Source organism: Melospiza georgiana, chromosome 4, assembly GCF_028018845.1.
Source record: "Melospiza georgiana isolate bMelGeo1 chromosome 4, bMelGeo1.pri, whole genome shotgun sequence".
In the NCBI taxonomy this organism is placed as follows: Eukaryota; Metazoa; Chordata; class Aves; order Passeriformes; family Passerellidae; genus Melospiza; species Melospiza georgiana.
This window is the reverse complement of record NC_080433.1, coordinates 18,709,219-18,735,294: the sequence shown is the minus strand read 5'-3', so window position 1 is coordinate 18,735,294 and position 26,076 is coordinate 18,709,219. Positions and strand designations below refer to the sequence as shown.

The 26,076-nt window shown below is 41.9% G+C and overlaps 1 protein-coding gene across 1 annotated transcript in view; it reads left to right on the top strand.

Moving 5' to 3' along the window:
- The first annotated feature begins 9,089 nt into the window (after positions 1-9,089).
- The window catches only part of PTN (pleiotrophin), a 78,149-nt gene continuing 61,162 nt past the window's right edge, over positions 9,090-26,076 (top strand). The window contains exon 1 of the mRNA XM_058022167.1: positions 9,090-9,328. The gene's annotated coding sequence lies outside the window, so the exon portion shown is untranslated. The remainder of the gene's footprint in view (positions 9,329-26,076) is intronic.

The following is a 26,076-nucleotide window of genomic DNA, read 5'->3' as shown; positions in this document are numbered from 1 at the left end:
ATTCTGCACAAGGGTAACAGGAAATCACTTTCCATTTTCTTTAATTTATCTTCATTTTTCAGACAGCCTGAACTTAAAAATGGCCTGAATTCTGAAGAGGTTCCAAATCCAACACTCTTTCTCTCCTCAACCATCCTGCAATACAAAGCACCTGAATGTTAAAACAATATTGTTGGCCTCTCTCAAATTCTGTTCAATGATCTTAGTGGGTGGGATTTGAATTTTGAATGGTTGTAATCAGAGGAAAGTTTGAATCAATCATGGTTTTGAGACACCTTGGGTGATACCTTAATGTCCTAGGAATTGTGATCCTCAAGTTTTATAAATGTATTGTTATTGCAGTCTGAGAATGTGCAAATTCCAGTGAATTTACCTGCTCTGATTAGTTTTGGGGGTTTTCCTTCTTTTAATAACAGTAAGCCCAGCACAATTTCCCTTGAATCCCCTTCCTAGAACAATTCTTTTAGCAAAGCACTGGGTAATATTTCAGGCTCAGTCACACTTATTGTGCTGGTGGGGAAAAGCGCAGGTGAGGATCACCCCCACGGTGAGGAGAGCCTGCACTGGGATCTGAGCATTCCTTCAGGATCAATCTCCCTCCTAGCCAGGCTGGGGCAGCAGGGGAATCCAGCTGGGAGTCGGGGTTCATCTAGGATTTAATGGAAAGGTTATCCCTGTTAATAAACCAGGATTCCATGGAGGATGATGGAGCTTTCCTGTCCAGACCAGGTAGTGTATCAGTTTGCTTGGATTTCACCCATCTTCACTTTTCAATTTCATGAGTAAACAAACCCACAAAAGACACACTTGCTAAGCAAGTTCATGGATTCCCAGCACTTCTTTCATCATCAGAACAACCAGGGGAAAAACACTATATAAAAAGCATTGAATTACATTTGTGACCTTGTCCTATGCCTATGCTTCAAAATTAGGTGTTTTTCATTTTTTTTTTTGACCAACACTGTAGGAATAATTTGAAACATAAAGGGAGTATCATTTTACAACATTCCAAAACAATATTTCATCTGGAAAATGAATGGTACCCATAGATGCTGGAGTAAAGACAGGCAACACAGCAAGCAAAGTGCTCCTCATTTCCTATCCCAGACAGCTGAAACAAAACAGATGTCACACACACACAGAGAAAAAAAGGGGAAAAAATTAATCAAAATCTAAAACATGTCACCAAAGAAAGAATTCAGGCAACAGCAATACAGGTCACACACTCATATGAACTCCTTGTTAGACACTCATGTTCTTCTACCTCCTGCAAAGATATGATGAAGGAAATGGAGATAGGCAAATTGTACCAGAAGCATGGGAATTTTCTTAAGTATTGGGAGAACTCCAATAAATACAGAATTGCCTTTAGGCAGTTAATTGTGGTTCCTAAGACAAATCTGGTGGTGCTGCTGCTTTCAACTCCTTGCAATTTCTAGATGTGCATTATTTATGCTGTTCTAATCAGATCTTATATTAGCATCATTTAGACAAAGAGAGGGATGCAGGTTATTTAAAGAGAGAGGGATGAATGCTGAAGAGACAGAACTCAACTGTTTGGAAAGGTCTACTTTGCAACATCTTAACATTTAGGCAGGATAATTAGAAAAAGAGTAGCCTGGGGAGGTAAAAACAATTCTGAACAATCTCATGTAGCGTTGAAAAGGAAATTGAAAAAGCAAAAATATTGCTACTGAACTACTAGTACATATATTCTTTTAGGTTCTGAATATAATTCCATCAATAATGTCATATATTAATTAATTAGCATTAATACTGAAATTAGGACAAAGGGAACCTTAGCTAAGATTGTGTTTCTCTGTTTCAAACATTGCATAAATGCTACTAAAAAAACATGGTATCTTCAAAAGGCCTAAAGTACCTGAGGGATCTTAGAAAACAGGATGAAACCCTGTTCCTCTCCATTTCTTGGTAGAAATAATAAAACTAATGACCAGAAGAGCTGTGGATGGTGCAGGGCTACCCTGATTGTTCCCTCTCCTCAAAGTAGAACCAAGTATGCTAACTCCTTTTAAAACCTCCATAATTTCACTGTAGAAATAAATGGTAAAAGCAAAATTATTATAAGCAATAGCTGCAGTGGTTTTGTCGAAATAAGCCTAAAATTAAGATCTTTTAAAGTGGAGTCAGAAATTATTCTGCATGGGAAGCTACCTCCCCTTGTGTTCTACCCCCTTCAAATTCCCAAGATGCAAAGTAAACTACTGAAGTGAAGGATGTTCCAGAGGAAATAACCAAAAGAACAACATGTGTGGCTATTTTATTGAGTCTTTCTCACTGTGTTGATGGTTCCAAGAATTAAAAATGTGAAAAAACTCCCACCAACTCCTGTGAGAAAGGCTCCAAGTGTTAAACATTTATATGTATTATATATTATAATATAGAAGTTTATGACATACAGTTTGACACATATTCTGAGAATTTTTCTTGACTCTGGATTATTTTAGCAATGTTTTAACATTTATACTTCAAGATTTTCCCATAAAGCATAAGTGGAAGAATCAGGACTTTCTCCTCTATGTTTGCACTTTTTACTAGTGAAAGCTGCATGTCTAAAGCAATCACATAATGCTGGCAACCAGGTCTTTGGGGAAAAAACTGACATCATTTAGCAAGAAGTGTTAACATTGCCCACATAATCCCCATAATTTGCTATCAGAATGAAATTTTTAATGTTTTTAAAAGGTTTTAATGTGCACATTTTTTTTAATACCAGCCAGTCCAGGTCTAGGTCTGTGAATGATGATGCCACATTTTGTTAAACTCCTGAGCATGAAAGCCCAGATCAAGCTGACGTTGAAGGCACCAGCATCCCACAGGAGTTTCCATCAAAGATAGATTGTGCTTTATGAGGGCCATGCAACTGGCTCAAATCTCCAGCAAGAAATTGCCAGTAAGTTATGAACAGATGTACCTAATTTTGTTCTTATGGGCAAAAAAATCCTGGCCATTACATTAACTAATGAGGTATTGCACATGTGCAGGTTGTAGCTGTTCTTCCTACAGTTCTTATGTTTTTAGCAACAGACTTTTATGAAGGTTTCTTGTTATCTACGGAGATGATATCACCCAAATTTCCCATTTGCCACAGCTGTTTCTGAAAAAATGGTAGCAAGGAAAGAGTACTACATAGGCTTAACTCAATTTTACTTTTTATTTTATTCTCTTGTGAAAATATCTATCTATTTAGCTAGCTCTTAAAGTGCTTTGCAACCCCATCATCCTCAGAAGCAACTATTTTAGGGCCTGAATTTTATTATGTCCTGCTTAATGGATGGGTTTCTGTCACTTCCACAACTGTCAGTCTCAGTGCAGGCTTGCCTTTACTACAGTGACTGCCACTAACTAAAGTGAAGAAAAACCCCTCTGTGTTTGTATGTGCAAGCTTGTACTGTAACCATTGAAAGCTGAACGAAGCCACCAGAATCCTGGGAAAAACAGCTATAAAGAACTCTCAGTAATGGTATTTCTGAATATGTTTGATAATTATTTGTCAATATTATTTTCTCACTGTTCCTTCTATTGCTGTGATTTCACTCAGATTCATAATCAAGGATTTAGCTGCCTGTTCTGAAGGAGAACTCTTATCATTTGATTGTGCATAAGAAAAACTTGTTAAAACCACTTATATTTGTCTTTAAAGGTGAAGTTTAGCATCATTATAATTACACAGGTGAACTCTTTACAAACTGACAAATCAGAAGCAAAGAGAACATTCTGGTAAGTGGAATTTCTTCTTTGTTCATGCATTAAGGTTGAACAAAAAAGTTGTGCTGGGTGCATCATATTGTGGATGTAAAGGGTGCTATGTTTGCTCCCAAAACACTACCAATTCATCCTATATGGAATATAGTAACAAATAAATTTTGGTTATATACACATAATTGGATTGAAAGCTAGTGATTATGTATTTCAAAACATGGTTACTAGAGTTTTAACTGGAAAATGTTGTGCGTCATGATTTAGCTCACAGGGAAAGGATCAGAATTCTTCTAATTTTCCAATCACTTTCCTGCTATGGAGTTAGAGCCTCTAATCTGTTATTGCTAGCTTGGCAGAGAGTAAAATTGACCATTTCAGTCCAGTGCCCAGGGCAAAGCTATTTAGTACTGTGTCTGATACTAGCTGATTGCCTTAATGAAGCATCAAGGACTGATTTGGTGGAATTATAAATCCTGTCTTCTCTACTTCTAGAGCCAGTCCTTTCACAGAATATTTAGGCACGTGGCTATAGTGCCTTGTGAAAAAATAGGAACTAGCAAATCAGGTTCTTCCTGGGAGAAATTGAAAGGGACATTTGCATTCTAATTGTAGAGCAATTTTCTGCCATAAGTTTGAAATCAACTAAAAATGTTAATTTTATTGGTTCATTTTCAAAGGAAAAACGTGTTGTTTCTGCATTTTGCTTTGATTTTACAATGCATAGTGACAAACCCCCAGAACACAGAAGAGAAGTGGTAGCTGTTGCTCATCCCTTCATAATAAAATGCCATTTTCTTTTGGTTTAAACTTCTCCCTAAACGGCAAAACTAGAATGAAATGAACATGTTTTTGGAAAAAAAAAAAAAAAAAAAAGTGATCATGTACTCAAAGCAATTTTTTTTTTTCATCATAACTAAGGTATTTTATTTTTAATGCAGTAGACTTCTAATCCTGGATATGTAGGACTTCCATTCCCAGAACTGCCAGCACAAACAAAAGAAGAAAGTAGTGAGAGAAGCCAACATATGAAGAGCAGCCTTTTAAATGCTGGGGATCTGCAAAGGCCTGCTGTGTTGCATTATATTTGTGTATTTCAAACTGCAGCATGCAGATGTATGCACATGAATAATTTTGAGCAGAAGAGCTTTAATCCCCTTGTAGAGAATAGAGTCAGTGAAATGTGTGAAGTTACGACATGTATTCATAGTTTGGTGACTGAAGCTTAAGATCAAGTTCTGGGCCACTGACTTTGTTTTCAAATATCTTAAGTTTCTAGCATATGTGCATGAAAGAATAACCCTTCTGGGTTCATGCTCTTGCCGTCGTCTTCCACATGCTTCTGGGAAATCTGATTTTTTATACTCTGGATTACTTTAATATTAGAGAGTAAGGTATGAATTATTATTTCTGAACTCCATGGATTTTTCTACTCCAATTATAAGATTGATAGTCTCTGTGATGATAGTGTGCAGGCTTGAAATGAAAGATAGAGTGAGAGGGTACACAGCTCAGGAGTAGCTGATTTCAATCCTCAATGCATTCACTAAATAATTCAGTATCACTAATGGAAATCTGATCTGAGCACAGCAGTCGGGACGCAGGGCACTCCCTTGCCAGGGCTTGGCAGCTCAATAGCTGGGGAACAACAATGGAGCAAAAGGTGAAAAAACCTTTAAACTGTTGTGTGGTTCTCCTCTCTGCTTTCCTGGAATCGTGTTACATTTTCCTGGTGCTGCTGTCGCTGATGGCTGGGGAGAGCAGGGAAAGAAATTGATATTTACAGTGGAGCTGAAGCAAACAAGGCAAGCTCAGCTCCAGCTGACCTCCTAACCTGCTCAGCAGAGGGACCAAAAACAGGGAAGCTCTTCTTGAGAGAAAATTGCATAAAGCCTTGTCCTCTGACTTGCTCTCTGAACTTCAGAGTCAGAATTATTAAGGCCATCTTTGGAAAAAATGTGCAAACTGCTGTTAGAAGTTCCAACTGTCTCCTTCAGGTGGGCTGTGAAATGATTACCTAAGAGTAATGAAAAGCCCCAGCTCCAAAGAGAAAATTTGGTGTTTATGCTTTTTTCAAAGGGAAAACCACACCTAATTAAAGCGAGCTTATTATGGGGTGCTTTCTGTATTTTGGCAAAAACTGTTTCTAAAGTTAGGAGCTTCTTTCCCCAAAATTGTCATAAAGTTTTACTGATTGAATTGAGATTCTAATGAGGATCTAATACTTTTGGATTGCTTATGAGACCATTTGCCTCTGGCATCAATCAAAGGTCCTTTTACAGCTTGTTTTGGCCCTAACCTTCAGTTTTCCTTTTTAAGAGATATTTCAGCTCTGTCTCACTCATTAGGTTGTACATTTTTGCTTCAGGTAGCAAAGAGGATACGTGGAAACAGAAACTGGACTTCTACAGCTGCCAGTCCATTCCTCACCACTGTTTTTTGAGTGGAACCAGCAGCTGTAAACCAATGTTAAGGATTTTAAAAATAAGTATCCCTGACAATCTTGATATGCAAAGTCTCTTTTCTCAGTTACCTTTGTGTTCTGAGTAGAAAAGTAACAGTTGAAAAGTATTTTTTCAGTAGGGATTTTCCTATATGTCACGACAAATGTTGACTAGTCTGCAATTCTGGAGATGATGCAGCAATTATATCATTGTCTGAGAAGAAAACCTCAGGATAGACAAAACAGCAGAGATCTAGAGATAAGCTTCTCCAACCTTAATATCCTTTTATTAAAGAAAACATCCCTGTGAAAGTAAATGGTCATAGCTTATTTTCCATCCATCCCTTTTCTCCATGCTGTACTGCTGTTTTCCATTGGGAACCAGTGCCACAGGCATCTTTGAGGTTGTGAATAACATAGTTGGTGACCTTTTTCTGGGCAAAAGAAGTTACATTTGTCCTCTCAAGACTGCTGTATTCACTGTCTCATCATCCTCTCTGTCTTAACAGGTTCTATCTCAATGGCAAAAGTTCAGTCAAGAAATTCAAGTGTTATGCTCCATTAATATCAAATGTATCCAACAGAGTGAGCAATTTGGGGCAAAGAATATTTTTCCTGTATTTGTACAGTGCTTGTTGCAACGGAAACCTCAGGTAAGACTCAAGGTGCCATTGAAACAAATAATATGAACATTAAAAAAACCTTTATTTTTTGGCAATCAAAAAGTGAGATACTTCCTTTTTCAGTCGTGGGTGTTTCAAACAATGATCTGTCCCCTGAGAAACTCTGGTAACTTTGCTAGCAGTTTTATTTTGGAGATTCTGAGTCAAATAACACACAAAACTAGTTTCTGTGCATGTAAACTCAGGAGCCATGGAAAACTAGGTATGGACAAAATCTGGGGGCAAATTTGGTTGAAGATTAACTCTTGACATTGCTTCCAAATTTAGAGGCCAAATGAGGCTTCTAACATCATGCACATCTTTGTGACAAGCAGTTGCTTTCTGCAAAGTTTCCTGTTTTTTGAAAATGCTAAGCTTGCAGTGTTTTGGCTAACACTCAGATTTCAGTGAAATCTCTCGGCCCATTCTGATGCAATCTGTTTTGGTTACAATCAAGGTGAACTTAGAGCCATTGTTCTCTTGCCTACTTTGTAACTCAGAAAGAATTGATCATCTGAAACGTGCTACGGTGGTTGTATGGAGAATTTCTTGGGTCTGCAAAGTGTCAGCCACTTCCAGGTGTTTTTTGATGGAAAGTTTCTTTCTCGAGGTGCTTGTCGTGCTTAACACCATGCTGCCAGGATTTCACTGAGAAGAGCTCAGGAAGGTGCAAGCTGGCTAGCAGGCCTTCATTCAGCCTTGTCTGCTCTGAAACACAAATGCCATTGAGTGCTCCTTTCCACTCATCCAGCTGCTGGGAAGGATATTCTCTCCACCTCAAGCCATCACTTTACACTGCAAATCAAAATTGTTGTTTTAAATTACATCACTGTCATTAAACCTGCTGGTGGTGCAAATCCCGAACAGCCCTGCCAGGACTGAGCACATAACTGTGTGATGAAAAGAAGATGTCAAGGTGTGGATGGAAAGGGTTAGTTTACTTTACTAAGAAGGAGTCCAGGTGAGTGCAATTGCCCGCTCTGGGACTGGCTGTACAGTGCTTTTCATTGTCACAGATGGTAGGTGTTAGATGATGCAATGTGTACGGTGCCAGACAAATTACTTTTTTAGCTCATTCCTCTGAAAACAGGAGGGGAATCTGAACTGGATTTCTGTGCAAACCTGGAGCAGGAGCTGCAAGCTGCAAACCCAGCTGAGACCTCAGCAGTGAATGGGCCCAGTCTTTCAAGTGAAGGCAGACACTTGCTCTGGGGAGAGGGAATTACACAGAAATTGCCTGGAGTTTGGAACAAGTCCATGTAGTTTTAAATTAAGCTGTGGGTTGGAGAACACTCTTATTCAGTGGATGCAATGAACCTAAAAGTTGGAAAAGCCTGCTCCTAAATGAAAGCCCTGATACAACTCCAGCAACCACTGCGACCCAAAGTGTTGAAATGGCAAAAGTTGTTCTCATCACGCTTTTAGGCCAAGCTGAAATTAAAAGCTGGGGGGGGGGGGGGGGGGGGGAGGGGCTGAGGGGGGGGAAGGGGTCGGCTGTGAGGTTTTAGATATTTATTTATTTACTTTCTTTCTTTTAAAATTTATTTATTTTCTATTTATTTATTTATTTCCCGAGGCAGTATTCCCAGCCTATCACTCCCGCGGTCAAAATGGCAAGTCAAAAGCTGGGGGTGGGGGAGGGGGGCTGGCAGAGAGAAGGGGTCGGCTGTGGGTTTTCAATCATTTATTTATTTATTTTCTTTCTTTTTTATTTATTTATTTTCTATTTACTTATTTATTTCCCGAGCAGTATTCCCAGCATATCACCCCCGGGGTCAAAATGGCAAGCTGGAAGCCAGCGAGGCTGAAGTCAGAGCTCTCCAAACTCTGACAGCCAAAGGCGACAGAGGGGCTAAAAACTGCGGGGGACCTCGGTACCCTGCAAAAGCAGCCGAATCCCCGCGCCGGCCAGGCTGTAGGGAGGGGTGCCTCTCCTTCTCCCTGGGTGATGAAGAGGAGGGCAAGCTGCTTGGGCTAACAGGGAACCCTGGGGCGAGCCCGGCGCGCTGCTCGCGGGGGAGCTGCGGCGCAGAGGAGCGGTTCGGAACAGGGAAAAGAAGAACGGAGCGGAGCGGAGAGGAGCGGTTCGGTCCCGGTCCCGCCCCCGCTCCCGCCCATCCCGGCCCGGCCCGGCCCGGCCCGGCCCAGCCCAGCCCCGGGCGGGGGCGCGGCTGCCCCGCGGCTGACCCGCCCGGCGGGCGCGGCCCCTGCGCATCACACGAGGGGGCAGCGCGGCCGCTCGCTCGCTCGCTCTGCCCCGCGCCCGCCCGCCCGCCTGCCTTCCCTCCTCTCGCCGCAGCCCGGGCTCCGCCGAGTCGAGGCGCGGATCAGGTTCCCTGCCTGCAGTATAAAAACCTCGGCAGAAAGCTCCGGCAGGAGAGAGCGAGCGGCGCCGGGCGTGAGGAGCGCAGGGACGCGCGGCGGCAGAAGCGGCCGCTGCTCACCGGGTCCGGTCGCGGCTCGCCCCTTTCCGTTGCGGGAGAAGCGCTTTCTGCCGCCACAAGTAAGTCCGAGGCGGCGGCGGGGACTCCCGGGGAATGCCCGAGGGATGGAGCCTCCAGCGCTTGTTCCCCCGGGACAGGGTGGGGGGCGCTTCCCTCGTCCCTGCCGCGGCTCCGGGACACTCCGGGTGCACCTGAGGGGACACCTGGCCGTGGTGGTGCGTGAGGTCTGGGAGTGCCCGGGAGCAGGGACGGGATCTGTGCCGGGCAGGCAGCGCTGCCGCCGTGCTTCGGTCCCGGGGAGGGTTTAAATGCCAGCGCAGGGTGAAGGGACAGCGGTGGCCGTGGGTGACAAAGCGGGGAAGGGCGGCAGGGGCGCTCGGGCAGGTCCATTTCGAGAGCACAAAAGGGCGGCGGAGCGCAAACCCCCGGCGGGTCCCAGGTACCCTGTGCCAGGAACGTCCCGGCTGCAACTCGGGAGTTTAAATTGTACCTTCGGCTGATATTTTCCTTGGGACTTTGCCTTCTTATCCCTGATTTACTCCTCGCGATACAACTAAATCTAGCAAGTGGTCATAGATCTATCTGAGACTGCCGTCGTTAGTTTGTGTCTTCTCCTTCCTCGGGAGGGATAGGCTGGGGGAAAATCTGAGTTAACAATGGTGAAAACACAGTTTCCTCTTTGTTGAACGTATAAGTTATTCTGCAAGTGTTTCATGGTCTGCAGCCCCGGTGCCTCTAACTCCTTACCCTCTTTTCTTCTCTCCTTGTTGAAAATACAACTTTTCATAGGGGAGAGGTAGTGGGAGCTTATCTGCTTATCTTCATTCTGTGTGAGCTTATCTGCTCCTTTTGCCTCTTCCACTTGGCTGTGGCACCTCTCCTCCAGTGGCTTTGCCTTGGTGGGGAATGGCCACTGCGCTTTAACCTGGGGGCACCCTCGGGAGCTGGCTCCTGGGATGCACACCTGAGAGACTGCCTGGCTCTTTGGAGCTTTAGGGAAATGTCTGTGACAGGAGTTAAATCTTTCTCTGCCTCATAACCCTGCAGCTATGGAAAGAGGTGTTTTAACTGGATCCTGCTTGCTTGCAGTGACTTGTATTACAGCTGGGGAATATTTTACCTGTGGCTCATCAGCTCTTGAGTTGATGTCCTTTCCTTGTTTTCCCTCTGGGCTCTGATTTTTTTTTGAGCTTTTAGCGAAGCTCAACTTTCTGAACAAGAAATAAACGATGTGTGTAACTGACTGTATTAGGGAGAGGAGGGAAGGGATGGACAGAGAGAAAGAGAGAAGGAAAGTAAAAGTTGTTACAAAGAAATACCTGGGGTTTTATGTGTTCTGAGCAGTGTTCTTGAGCTGAACAAAGTTAATGCTTCTGTGTGTTTATTTTACTTTGTTTCGATTTCCTCCCTGAAAAAGAATAAGAATTAAAAAATAATCTAAACTTTTGATAATGAGAAATAGTTTGAAGGGAAAAAGGAGCCTGTGTATTTGTGACAAAATTTGTTAATTTGCTGTAGGAAAGAAAATTTGGAAGTGCATGGAGAGGGTACCTCATCAAACTGAAAAAAAAGAAACCAAACCCCGATAACTGACCCCAAAAAGTAGCAAAGCCAATTCCTGCTGCATAATTTAGCAACTTTTGCTAAAGAGAAGGAAAGTGGAGATTTATTAAACTCCTGTCTCCAGGCTGAGCTAAACTCTTCAGTGATTTTTTATGGATGAAGCTTTGGGTGAAACTGAAGGACAGAAACTCACCAACTTTACTCAGAGTCAGCTCTTGGGTGGGGAAAAAGAGAAGCCAGCAACAAACCTATCTTTTACAAATGGCAAATATTTGTTTGTAGTGTAGAAGCGGCCTAAGAAAACCAGGTTTTTTGCAGTTATGCAGATGTCTATCCCCAGTTATTTGAGATGCACTCTGTGGCTGATGCATCCTTGCCAGCAGAAGGTTTGTCTCACTATAGGATTACAAAACATAGTGCTGCTATCCCAGTACCATATGCCTGACACTGGGGACACTTTGGAGGCTTATCCTATTCCTGACACAGCTGTACTGGTGGATGTTTTGTGTAGATTAATCTTTCTGCCACGAATGTGAATATTATTTCTTAGTGAACTTCAGCAGTTGTGGCTTTGGCAAGGTACTTCCTTGACATGTCCTCTATTTCTTCTTGATCATTCTGGGAATGCTTGTTCCTGACTCCTTAGATAACAATTAAAAATAATTCTTTACAGGAGCTCTGAAAATGCATTCATTTAACTCATACTATTTTTTTTTTCTGTGTGTGTGTTTGTGTGTGTTGGGTTTTTTTGTCAAGGAAAATACAATTTATCTAGTGTTATGGTATAACAAGTGTTTTAGTGTAAGACTAGGGCATTAGGGATGGAGCTGGCATGGCTCATTGCTTCTGCTCTGTTCAGGCCCCCTCATTACCTACATTCCCAACTGTGGCGTTTTCTGTGGGAATTGCTCTTTAACAATGTACGCTTTGCCTGGATATTTACAACCTCTCGCTGGTCAGTGTATCAAAAGCATTTTCATTTAGAGGATGCATTTCAGGACTTTAATTGAGGAAATCTCTTTGTTCCAGGGCTCCATAATAAACCATACAAAATGCTGTCTTTGAACGAAGTAGGTCACTGTAACGCGTGCACACACAGAGTGATTCTCATCTGCTTAGGGCGGCCACACTCGCTTGAGCCATATCCCTGGTGAGCCTGTCCCTGATTTATCCTCCTTGGACTGCCTTGTTCACAGGGAGCTTATGCTGAAAATTCACTGCTGGAGGTCATTCTCCATTCTTGGCATCCCTGGCAGCCTTAAGCTTAAACTGCAGCCTCGTTTTCTATCCAATCAATACCACTCTTATGTCACTGAGTTTCCATGGTGCCCCCAATCTTCTGTCTACATATTGATGTCTGACAGCAGGAATAGCATTCTGTGTCGCTATATATACTTACCAAACCTGTCAAAACTATTTAGGGTCTGTCTCACTAATTTATGTCCATATCCTGATATTATTTGTATCTGTTGAGCTTTGACTGATGGAACTTGCTGCACTAAGGAATCGGCCCCAACAATGCACTCCAGGCATGGCTCAAGGGGTGGATGTTTTGAGAAAGGGGAAAAAGACTCTCTTCTAGAGTAGCTGGGGCAGTCTAGAATCCTTTGAGCACAATAGAGTCGTTTTGAAAACATCCAAGTCTCAATGGCTCCAAGTTAATGCTTTGGAAATCATTCTTCATTGTGCTGCTCTGAATGCACAGAGGGTCCTCTCCAGTGGAGCCTGGGGAGGAAAATAGAAAAGTGGGCATTGTCAAGTGCTCAATGTGTGTTTGAGGGGACTTCGGGGAAATTTGAGTTGCTTGTCTGACATCAATTTCTTCAGCAGAAGCACTGTGGAAAAATGGAATTAGAGGAGCCAGCAATGTCTTCTGTAATGTGGATGTTTTTGTTTTACTACAATAACCCACAGAGCAGAGTTGTTGCATAAGAAATGGTGTGGTGGTGTCTCTGTGGACTGACAGAGCAGCAGGGAAACCAGATGAGAAAAGGCACCTCTTCTGTACATCACTAAATTTCAGGGCACTGACTACTTGTTACTTGTGTCAGCAGTATTAGGCACTAAATAAAGACCATATCAATTTTTTTAAAATTCAAATATGCTTTGCAAACTGTTGATTTTGGATTGAACAGAAGTGGTCATCAGCTGACGATCTCTTTTTAATCTCACTGCCTTCAACATGAGCTTGATCCAGCCCATGAAATAAGAGCTGGCAGTCAGTATGGAATTTGCTTCTTAATATTTTTCTTGTTCTGAGTTGCCAGAAAAAGTGATCTTGCGATGCCAAGTTCATCAATACTTTTCAGACTCTCTTCAGGCTCCTACAGTTTTTTCCCTAGTGAAAAATAAGGACCTTGAAGGTTTAAAAGGACCTGTTGCAGGTGGTGGTATTAAAGTAGCTCAGTTTGTTTTCAGCAATGGTTCACCCTACCATGGTAGAAAGGGTCAGCAGGACTTCACCTGACTCTTGGCAAATATGTCTCACCTTCTTTTATTGCAAGGAACAGAACCGCTGTGCCATTTCAAAATATCTGGCTCTACCTTCTGCAGTGGCACTGTGATGTTTTTCTTATTTTTTAGCTTTTTTATTTGCTTCCTTGTCTATATGTGTGGGAGTGACTTTTGCAAAGCTGCAGTCGTCTTGCAGGCTGCTTTTTCATGTCTTTCAGGCTGAAGATTGAGAGAACACAGCTGTGGGCAGTTTGGTGGGAGATGAGAAGGGGGAGTGGGAATGCAATAAAAGAGAGCTGTATTGCTGATAAAGCCAGGGGATTTTCACCCTCACCATCCCTCCACTCCAAAGAGCCTTTCCAGAATGGCACATTCTGGTTTCAATGGGGATGACCTCTGGAGGTGAGGAGATGAGCTAACTATATCTGAGGCAACATCCAGCCCCACTGCATTGAGAAAAATGTATTAATGTGTTATTTTGGGCCTTAGGAGCACATTGCTTGGCAAGTGCCACTGATTGCATGGCAGCTGCAGCAGAGGGGTAAAGACCTTCAGAGCAGAAGAGGGTTACAGGAGTTGGGTGTTTTCAGATAAAAATAGTCTTTGGAAATAAATAGTGCTTGGGGCTCCTGCACACTGCCATTTAGTAAACTGCAAAGTTTTAAACTGGACCTTTCTCCTTTGAGGCCTACCAGCACTATTTCAGAGCTCATTAAATGTTTCACAAGAGCATTATAAAAATCTTCCTTCCTCATTAGTTTCTACATGGTTTCAGCATGGCTTGGACCTTGTAAACATCCCCTATTTAGTTGTGGATGAAACCATCATCAAATGGCTGTGGGGAGGGAAGAGAAAGAGGAAGAATTCTCTAATACCCCAGTCTAAATACCCCATTCTTTGACACTGGTCTACAGGTAGGTAGCTAACCACATAAACGAAACACAATTTTTGCCATCTTCAAGCAATATTTTTGGAGGAATTCCCTATCTGTACAAAAACTCTCAAGAGTAAAACCAGACAGAGCAATTGGGAAGGAAGGCAAAACTGGATGGGCTCTGTTTTCCTTCCAAAAGCCTCATCTGCACACCTGGCTGGTGCTCAGGTGTTTTAGGGAGGCTGGTCCAGCTGAGTGGAGACAGGCACAGCACTATGAGGGGGAGCTAGGCTGTTTCTTAGGCTTGAGTGCAAAGTTGGTCTTCATCTTCTGAGCTCATTAAGGCACAGAGACAGCTCTGCTGTTGTCTTCATCATCTGACTTTGCTAATTGCATCTACCTGTTGCCTTTTCTGCCCCTAAGGATTAAAAGGGAAAAAAAACCCCAGATAATTTGACTCCATGGGTACGTTGGAATTGACTTCCTTGTGCATTGACACAACCACTGAATATATATTTATGTCTGGAAGCCAGAGTGTCCCTGCACAGAAATAACTGAATTAACTTCTCAGATTCAGTTCCAGTGGGCACAGAACTTGTTTTGTTCTCTTTTTTTCTTTTTTGTGTTTTTTTTTTTTTTTTTTTTTCCCTCAGAGCCATGCAAACAGTGGCATTAGTTTCATAACCATTTAAAGATGATATGGCTCCTCCATTTAAGGCTTCCTTGTTTCTACTGGATCACTAGAACAACAGATTCATTTATGCATGTGTTTATTTTTTTAGCTCTACTCCTCACACATCATGTATCTCCAAGTGCAAAGGAGCCTTAGTAGTGCAATGCAAATGTATGCACCCATCTGTAGCCAACAACAGAAGGCTCACAGTCTGTAGCATCTTTTCTTCTGTGATAGGAGCATCCAAAATGTGCTTGGTACATTGTGTAAAGGTATTTGTTGTATCAAAAACTTTAGTTTTAAAGATAACTATTTTAGGTGTTCTGTCTTTTTTTAGCAGGTTTACAGCATGTGAGCAGCAGTGGGAAGAGTGACATTGTCTCAAAATGCCCATTTTAACATTTCTGTAATGCTCATTTTGGCACTTTGTCAGATGGTAAGGGATGGATCTCGTAAGGAAGGTTTGTTGTCTTTGAAAGTAAGATAGGAATTGATTTAGAAATAGCCTTGGTAGAAAAATGGCAGTTCTGAAGATCTGATATGGTGGTGTCTGTGCAATGGTGCTACAAAGTCACAGCTTGCTTTCAGACAACTAAGCTTCTTCCATTTCAATATTTAGTTCTTTTTCAGCTTACCAGAAATCATATTCTTCCTGTCTAGAAGAGATTAATTTTTAACCAGGCACACATACACATCCTCCAAACATTATTCAGGCAAAGTTGATGCTTCAGCAAGAGCTTCATCAGAATAAGGAATATGTAATTCAGTCTAAGATTTAGAAAGAGTACCTCCTCCTTTGTTTTGGCAACAAATTCTTCAAAATAAGACACAAATACACTATTATGCTGCTAAATGGTTGTGACTCTTCTTGTGCTTCTTGAAGCAAAATCTCATTACTTTCATTGAAAGTACCTTTGGAGTGAAGCATCTTTTAGTAAATTAGAGATAATAGATGGTTCTGGTATTCTGCCTTAAATCTGGTAGAAAGACACTCTGTTCCTTTAGTTTGCACAATACAAATTGCTTGTTTAAAAGTAGCCTCCCTCCACCCCCCCCACCCCCCCATCACATTGAACAGAAATAATCTGAAGTTCTTTCTCTGCCTAGGATGGTTTCACCTGGAAAACCTGTAGGGGTTTTTTACTGTGTAGGGATTTAGCTTGCTTTTTGGTGCTGAAAAGCCCCTGAGATGCCATGGCTGCTCCCCAATAGCCCGTGCCACCTGAGTGCCTGGCTGTTTGCTTGGATTGCTGCCTTCCCGGAGGCCGGAGAGATATTTTCCTTTGTGTGTGCAGGAGTCACTTGCTTTTATTAGCAGCCTGTCTGGCTGCAGCTGATACGCAGTGGGGACGGCCGGATGGAAAAAAAAATCTACTGGCCAACGATAGCATTTTCAGCAGTCTTCCAAAAATGCTGCAAGCTTTGATTCAGGAACTTGATGTCATTTCACTTAGTAAATCCTCACTTTGCTAAGCTGTCCCTTCAGCCCATGTTTCTTGTCCGATTTGCGCGTTGTCAGACGCTTTTGCTAATCTCTGTGGTTGATGTTTGCTGAAGTGATTATTTGGCAGGAGCGTGTGAGCAGGCGTGTGTGTGTGTGTGTGATTGCTGCTGGCACGGCAGTTGGTATGATATGGCATTAGCATACTTGTTCTGTGCTCTGGGCCTCCTCCTCTTCTAGGCTTATTTATGCAGCAGAAGGGACAAAAAAATAAAAACCCCACAAACCAAATCAGAAACCCATGTGGGAGCTGGTTATGGTACAATGATCCACTGGCCAGTTTGACCGGAGATCTGCAGAGTTCAGGGGAGCCTGAAGGTTGCTCTCATTTTCCTTCTAGCACTAATCCCAAATAGACCATCCACCAGCAGAGGATTTGTGAAGAGCTGGCAGGGATTATGGGCTGCCTAAGTAGGGGTGTCTGCATTGAATTTGGTCCTTGCTGTGCTTGCAAATACCATGGGAAACTATATTTGTGGGGTGGTAAAGAAGAAAAGGCAAGCTCCTCTCCCTTCATATTTGTTTAGCTCAAGGGTCTGTTATTAAATGGGACATGGGTTTTAGTTTGTATTTTGGACTCATTAATATTGAGTGGTTATTGGGATTGTAGGGTGTTTTAAGAGGTGCCATTGTCTTCTTTCCATCACTTCCAGTTTGAGCTATAGTCTATGTGTCCTGTGCATTGCTGGAACATCTTTATGGCTCTGAGTTACCTCACTGAGAACAGTGGGATTCACTTAGACAAAGTGTAAAAGTGCTTGTGAAACTTTTGTTTGGTCGTGCAAATTTCATTGAAAAGTTTAACATAATTAGTGCAAATAAAGCTCTCTGATGGCATAGTATGTGTTCAGGCCCATTGTGAGTGGATAGGATGAAAGCTCTTGTGAAATGTTTTCTAGCAATACATTTACCAGGGGGCCTTTGACAGCTTCACTTGGTATATTTCTGGAGACCTGTTTAAGCATGAGCTGCTCTTCTATTAATTTTTTTTTTTTTTTAGTAGAGTCAAGCTGATGATGATCTGGGTTTCTCCTCCACTTCCCAAGATAAACTGCTTCTATCAGTCCATGCTAATAACCATACCTTTCCAAGGTAGAGTCTGGGCCATATTGGATGCATAACCCCTGGCCAAACCTGTCCCTGAATGACAAGCTAGTGCTGTGAAGCTTCTGAGCTTATCCTGATGAGAGATGGAGACTTCCATCTTCCCACTGGGATCAACCCTTGGGTTTGTCTCTGAAGGGAGAAATCTTCCGGCCCTAATGTCTGAAATGTTTTGTAAAGTTGGCTGAAATCAGAAATGCAGGAGGGAGGGGAACATTTTCTCTATTTGTAACCACCTGGAAAATTTGCCATGTTTTCATGACAGAAAAAAAAAAAATCAGAAGTTCAAAAGGGATAGGAAAGTGAACTTCCTGTTCTTACTCATAATATTGGTCCAGAAAAGCTTTCAAAAACCTTTATAGGCACTTCCAGTATTTTGCAACGGAGTTAACATTTACAAACACCTCTTCTTTCATGGTGGAGCATGTGGTGTCCTACGTGTTCCTGGCCTTTCTTTGGCTGCTTCTCTGTGCCCAAATTCAGCATCTCTGTACTGGCTTTCCCAAAGGGTGAGAGCTTTAGAGAGCTGTGGTAGGTTAAAAAATAAAGGTGGCATCTTACAGCATGTACTTTGTTCATTTAGTTGCTATGTACTATATTGCAGTTTGAATTATTTATGACTCTGTCTGCAAGTCCCTTAAATAAGAGCCCCTCTTTCCTGTGCTAACCACAACCGTGGGACGAGTGGGTATGGCAGGAGAGTGTTTTTATGGAGGAGCACAGAGAGATGTGTAGAGACTTTGCCCTGACATCATGCTTTACACACACCCCAGAAGCAAGTCTCTGCTGGGAGAAACTTTAAAAAAATGTAGGGATGCTTAGCAAAAATGTGTTAGATAACTTTAGAGTTACCAATTGTGCAACATGTACTGTAAATGACAAGTTCACATCTTTATGCATTGACACTTTCAGCATGTGCAATAAGGCTCTGATTCCAGTTGGGATTTTACCAACTGAGATTTCTCAAGTAATTGTGGGTGGGAATTTCTTGTCTCATTTAAACTGCAACAAACAAAAAAACTCTGAGCAGGAGAAGTCTGTGAAGTGTAAATTATCTGTCTTGAGTCAAGAAAAATTGAGGTTGAAATATTTCATCTAAGGCTTATCGAAATGGAAATTTCTGTGTTACTGAATCTGTGATTTCAGGTCAGTGGAATTCCAGTTTGTATCTGAACAGTTCCAGCACTTAAAGGGCACTGAGAAAATGGAAACAAGAACTTAGCCTACTTTTGGGATAGACACATTGGCTGCAGTAAACTCTTCATGATGCCCTGTGATGTCCAGCTCATGCTCATCATTAGGGCATTTTTATGGTCATTGTGTCTCAGAAATAAGTGTTGTAGAACACAGCAGTGGGCAACAAGGAGCATTTTCTTACGTTTATCCTTTCCTGATCCATTTAAAGTTTTCTTCAAAGCATACCTTTGAAAATTAGAATCTAAGCGTAGTATTTGTAAACGTTTTAAACAGTTACAATAATTATAAGTTATAAAATTGTCTATTTATAAAATAATTTGAAACAGTTGAAATAATTAGAAATTGTTATTTTCAGTTATTCCTACTATTTTTGTAGAATTGAACAAAAATAGAAGTTTTATTTCTTTTTTTTTCCACTAAAACTTGTGCATTTCCTTTCAATTGCTTCACAGCACAGGGGTTTTTGATATTTTTTTTCTTTTTTCTTTCTTTTTATTCTCCCCTTCTAATCATAACTTCTCTTGCAAAAAGCATTTCAGCCTTTGATCAGTGCCCTTAGGAGAGAATAATCTTGGTTTTCACTGCCTGATGCAAAGTGTGATTGGTGTGGAATGAAAGGGATATTTTTTTTTTTAATCTCATTTGTATCTATCTGTCTTCTATTCCTTCAGCTTTAAAAGATACATTCGAGGTCTAAATACTTTCTGGAGTAGCAGAACTTCGAGGCTGCGGCTGCTGATCCCAAGTGAACTCTGGTTTCCTTGCTCAGATTCCTTTGTGGTCCCAGCTTTGCTGCCTTGCAGAGCAAAACCACTGAAGGCAGAAAATGCTTCTGTGGGAGCAGCTGGGTCAGTCTGAGAGTTAGGCCTGGCTTTTCCCTGGGCATGGACCCCTCCCTTCAGTCCAGTTAGAAAAGGTGAGAAAGAGCAGGAGTTGAGTTCTGTAAAAACCAGTCTTATGTGGATTTGTTAAAAACCAGACTGTGGATTTCTTAAAACTCTTTGCAAATAGTGTTCATCTTCCTTGGCTTTGAATGTGGGCAGGCCTGGGAGGGGTTTTCCCCTAGGCAGATAAGCCACAAGCAGTCTGTTTAGGTTTTGAAGATGTATTTTCATTACTCTGAGTAGCTAATGTTTCCTGAATCTTAATTTTGCACTCATGTGTCCATAATGTCCTTATTTTCATAACCTCAACTTGTCTCTGCTTTAATCTCTCTTCTATTTAAATAGTGCAGTGGGTCACCTTTCATAAATATTACACATTCTCTCATGTTTCTCATTTTCAGTAGCCTTTTACAGCCCCATGCCTTGTTCTAAATCAACAGAATATTTCAGTTTCTTTATTTCTAAGCTCACAATTCATGCCCTTATTTTAGCAATCACTCTTAGTTGAAATTTAACCCAGCATTCAATAATTTTAATTTCCACAGTCAAACATTTTTTTTACATTTTACAGCTTACAGTTTTAGAAGTGCTATTCCAAAGTTTTGTCTACTCTGAAATGACTCTTTTGCTAAGCACAGGGATGTGACATCATCTGTCTTCAGAACTTTTTCTTTTTTGATGTCTAGAAGTTAGTTCAGTAGTGACTGGTGTATAGTGGAAGCAGATATATATATATATATATATATATATATATATATATATATATATATATATATATATATATATATATATATATTTATAGTTTGTTTGTGGTTTTTTTTCCCCATTAGACTTCAATATGTCTGTGGTGAATTTTATCTGGTGTTTGTGTTGTCCAGTTGTCTGGATTGTGAGAACAAGGACCCCCACACTGTTGGTTAGCACCACATTATATGGGCAGTGTGTTTTTTGTGGCCTTGTTTTCCATTCTTTCTATCAGATACTTCACAAGTGCCTTCTGCAACACTGATCCTAGGCAGGACTTTGGGTCCTAAAACATCTCCCTTTTATATGAAAAGATTATTATTGTTATCCTGGGAGTCTCTGTTCCTTGGCTAATATTGAAAGAGTGGCAGTTACCTCTTGTCCTAAGATGACAAAGCTCTCCTAACAGTTTCAAAGTCTTTGAAAATCTGAACAATTTACATCTGGTAAAAAATAGCCAGGATATGTATTGGAAACCTTTTAGTAGGTTAGTAGGTTGTCATTTGTAGGTTATGAGTTATCATTGTGGAAAATGTGCTTTTTTAGACTTCTTTAGTTTGTGTCCCCTGTTTCTGACTGGCTGGTTTACACTTGCCTTTTACTGACTTTTCTCAGCTCTGGAAATGCAGTTTAGTGCAATCAAATTTCTCAAGTAGCTTCTTTTTTTCATTTGCGTTATTTTGTTTCCCCTAACTCTGTCTGGCAGTTCTGCACTTGTGTAACCCTGGGGCGTGCATCTCCCTTCCCTGCTCTGAAACAGGGGAAGGAGCCATTTAACTTCTGTGCAGTCTCTCTCCCTGCCCTCACTGGCTTTGCATCAGGAGAGTCTGCAGGACCCACTGGCTCTTCTGGAGTCCCGTCTGCTGTGTGCTTGAGGAATCCCTTATTACTTGTCACTCTGCATTTGCTTCCTTGTTCTTCAGCCCTGCTCTTGGACCCGCTAATCTCCATTTTACATCTCACCTGCCAAAGTTGTTCTCTCCTATTAGTTTCACTTGGGCTGCATTTCCATTTTCTTTCTCTTAAAGATATTCTGTGAGTGAATAAATTCTTAAACTACATTTGCAAAGTAATTTTTTTTTTTTTCTGACTGACCAGAAATATCACCAGTGATTGCACTTTGGCATCATTTCAGAATATCTATGTCATTCTTGGCATGCTTTTTGAAAGGATGGCTCTCGGGGAACAGAAAGAAGTGACTCCCAGATTCTGTGATTTTTAAAACCTGATTCTCTTAGCACTGATAATGACTTCCCAGTCATACACCAGAATCAGGCAGTGACTGTGGTGTGAAGATTTCAAATGACTGTGAGAGAATTCTGTGTTTACATCCTATGCAAATGTATCTGAACTGTTGCTGTCCTCACTTTAGAAATAAATCTAGAAACAGGCCCAATTCCTTAATCAATTCTTTTTTGTTGTTTGGGGCTTACTCATTGTAGATTTTCCTTCTGCAGTCTTCAAACTAACTGCCACCAACGTGAATTGGTTACACTGACAAGAATAGTTTATAAAAATTATCACACTTTCACCTTTGTGGAAAATGGTGATGCCGTCATTTGATCACCAACTATTTCACATTGATCAGCCCTGGTCTCAATTGGAGGCTGTGTATTATCATCCTCACAACTATAGCTCAACATTCCTAGCTGGAAACTCTCCCCTCCTGTACCTCCCTGCCAGGAAAGCCTGAGAAGTCCTATTTGTCCTTCTGACTTTTTCCTCCTTAGCTGGTATGTGAGCAATATTGTATGTTTTTGCCTTTTCAGAAGAATTTCCTCTAAGCATTTTGTCTAAAAGCCTGATCTGAAGTATCTGAAGGTCCACCAAAGTACCTAAATATATATGTAAATTAAACATATATATTTATATAGGCTCATTGTGATTTAGATTGGCTGTATAATTTAACAATTTTTGTGCTCCTGCCTTGTTGGGGGGGGATGTTTTTTGTTTTTTTAAATTAACAGCTAGGCAAGCTGTGCTCCAGGAAGCTGCTTGTGATATTAGAAATGTGAGCCAATTACACCCATATACATCTAATTTGTTGCCCTGATGCTTTTCAGCTGTGGTAAATGGATGACTATTTGAAAACAAGTATGTTGTCAGAAGTGAAATGTCCTGTGCAAACTACCCATTTTCCCTTGAGTCTGACTGTGTTCAGTTTATCTGATGCTGACTCAGTCTCCATGCATCTCACAGAAAATTATTTTAATATTAACTTCTCATAGTAACACTCATACATGTAAAATGTCTTTCATTTAACTCCTAGAATTATTTATATTATTTGCAAAATTTATGTTTATTCTCTTCTCTTTCCCCCTTTCTCATTCCTATTATGGAAAATCAGGTCTTAGTAAGCTGAGGTTGTGGTCACTTTAATGTTGTTACCTTTTAAGTGTGGAATCCCAAAGCAACTCTATTTTGAAAGAGAGGAAGGTTTTGTTTCAGCCTTCATTTTGGAGCTGTCCTGCATGCTCAGCAGTGATGGGAGGACAGGGCTTGGACATCTGCCACTGTGCTTGCTCCTCAGCAGAAGGTCATGTGCAGCCCTTTCCCCAGGTTGCATTCCTGGGCACAGATGGAATGAGAGAGATGGGACAGTGGTGTCTTATCACTAGCTGATGTCACAACAAGCAGTCTCAAAACATCTCTGTGCATTTTTTTTTTTCTATTTTGATGCATGCCAGTATCTTTTTAGCAGAAGAAAATCAACTTATGCAAGCATATACCAAGGAAGAAAAAGGCTATTTGATCAGGAAATTAGCTTGTCTTTAGCAGTTGGTTTTCTTTCTTTGTGGTACTGGAATGAGATTTATAACAGTGATTAGTAATCACAAGGACCACCCAAGTAATTTTAAATTCATATCTTTAGAGAAAAACATCTGTAAAGAAGTATATGAAGAGGAGAGAGCCAATTGTGAGCCTGAGCTGGGCAGCACCAACACGTTCTTCCTTTTTAGCAAACTGGAGTTTGCAAGTTGGGTGCACTGCCACTTGTCAGCCCTGTCTCTCAGCATTTCCATATAAGCCTGTTAACTGGATTGGGCTGGACTTAAGAAAGAGCTCCTTCCTAATCTTGATGAGCTCAAGTGGTTTTTATGGAGGGTGCTGTGCATGGGCACAAGGGCTTAGTGTTCCTTGTCATCATGTGAGGCATTAAATGCCTTGCAGGTTTTGCTGTGACACACACAGCACCAGGAGTGACAGAAGCCAGCTGAGGTTGCAGATAACTTCCTGCTTCTAGAGGTGGAGCTTTTATAACATTTGCCCACCATGCCTCTGAGTGTGGCAAAATGAAGGAGTGACAACAAATAGCTTTTATTTAAAGCCAGTCTTTGTTTAGGTGGAACTTGAGGGAAAATGTGCCTGGTTTGGATGGTGCTCCACTGTGCAAAGACTTTGGAAATGAAATAACTTGGCCTTTCTGAATAGCACACCTGTGTTTGACATCCAGCTGCTGATAGCACTGCACTGAACTGCACTGTTAGAGGATTTGTAGGGGAGGTAAGAATTTAGTGTGCTGGTCAGAGTTCAGTGGAAATGTTGTTGTCATATGACAGGTAGAAACAAGGACTGCCAGCTTCCTGGGACTGGAGTGAGCCTTCAGCTTGGTCTGTGGGATGTGGTGGCCCTGTTACCAAAGCAGTGCTGACTCTGGTGCTCACCACAGCTCATGCAGCATCCATGACGTTGTCTGATGGTGTGCTTTCCCATGTGTGTGCTTTGCAGGTTTCCAGCAGCTCTGTGAGGTCCCAGAGAAACCTACCAGTGATCCCATTCTCCTCTCTCCCTGTGTGTGTGGTGAAGCACACAGCATGTGTGTATAACAGGCAAATCACAGCAGCTGAGGTCAGAAGTCAAAAGGGTCTGGACAACTCAGTTTCTCTGCAACTGAGAGAGTTTTTCACTGTAAAATGGAACACACTATCCTTTGGGGTTAATAAAATGCACACATACAAAGTTTGGAAGTGTATGGTAGCAGGAGACTGTCTGAGAGCAGTTCCTATTTGCTGCCAGGAGTGCTGAGTGTTCATCTTTTAACCCAGTCAGTCCAGGACAGCTGAGCTCTAGCTGTGGTTTGTGTGAGCTGTTTGGTGCACAGGGACTGACCTAGTTACTGTGTGCTTTCAGTTATGGCACGTTTTGCTGTGAGGATTTTCAAGTGGGAGTTGGGTGTAGTGGCTAAAATGTGCTTGACCCCTTTTGGTGCAACTTCAGCATCTGCCTCCTTGGAGGCTGGGTTGGTTTGGAGCTGGGGAGGCTCCCAGAGAGGCCAAGACCTCTCAAAACATTTTAACTTTGTGATTCCTGGGACATCTACCATAGCTGCAAAGGCAGATGGTGTCCAAGAAAGGACCAGAGAGGATTGATTGCAGGGTGCTCTGAACCTGAGGAGAGCACTTTGATGTGCTATGCCAAACCTAGACAGGACATCATGAGAAGCTCCCAGGCCTAACGTTGATTGGAAAACAAGCTGCATTATCCTGCTCTTAGAGCCTTTTTTCCAGGGCCATTCTTGGGACAGCTGTTGGGATGGTGGAGCTGGGAAGAAGGGCTCTGACACTGTGGGGAGCAGTGGATGCTGCAGGTAGTGATTAAAAAATGGTGTGAGTGCAGGGACACCAAGGACAACAGAAGCAATGCATCTTTTTTTTTCCCTATCCTTGTGGCTAGAGCAGAACTGTGAATACAGAGGAAGTGCTGTAGGATTAGACATGTTTTGATGGAAGACCAGGGCAAGAGAAATGAAATTATGCCCTTTGAAATGCTTTGGCAGAGTTGTGTGTAGGAAGATTACATTTTGCTTGTGTGCAGCAAACTTGATGTAGCTAATAGTATTTAATGCTATTATTTGGTTTTTTGAGGTTTTCTTTTCCTCAATGTATTTACCACATAAAGGAAAACAGAATGAAAATGTTATTCATATATGTAGTACCTTCCAGGGAATTGGGAGGAGTCCAGTGCAGTTTGCAGTTGACTAAGATTTATTTATCCCTGGCTGAAAAATCAGTTCCTGGGATGCTGAAGGACAGTCCCCAAGCAGGTGTGTGATTGGGCTTTAAAAAAATTCCAGCTTCTTGTGTCATACTGTCCATTCAAAACATTTCAGGACATTTTAAAAAGCTGGTCATGATCTGGGCTCATGTATGATTGTTCTCTCCCATTCTCTTTCCTATCCTAATTACTTTTACTGAGCCTTGAGGAGAAATCCCACCACAAATTGTGTGGAGTCTCTGGATCTTTCACTGGATACAGAGTTCAGGCTTCCTCTTGCTCTTCATTGGGATAAAGGAGAAAAAAAAATCTATTGCTGAAAACATATTGGGTTAAGAAGGCAAGAGATGAAATAATTACACCCTCATGGCCCCTGGAACGTCAGGATAAGTGGGTGTAGCATCAGACTGCAGGGGAATTCGAAGGCATGGCTTCTTCAGAGACTTCCCTGGGCGTGAGCTGGCTGGTCTGGTGGCAGAGGAGGTTGATGTTCTGGTGCTCCTCAGAAGCCTGGGTGTTCACTAGCACCCCTTCCCCATTTCCCAGTCCCAGGGCCGCATGAGATAAAAGCTCCGTGGAGCGCCGGGGCCTTGGATCGGCCTGGCGAAATGCAGCCAGCCATTGTGAGTGTGGTTAATTCACACCGTGGCCACAGAAGACAAAATGGATCTTTGAGACAAATGTAGTGGTGGGGGCAAACCCATCAATCATGTGAATGCTGCTTTACAGTAATTCACAAGTGCAGCTTTTCTGTGCAGCGAGGGCTGGCCGGGCCCGATCAATCCCTTGGCTCCCAAATGGGTCTCAGCAGGCAGCAG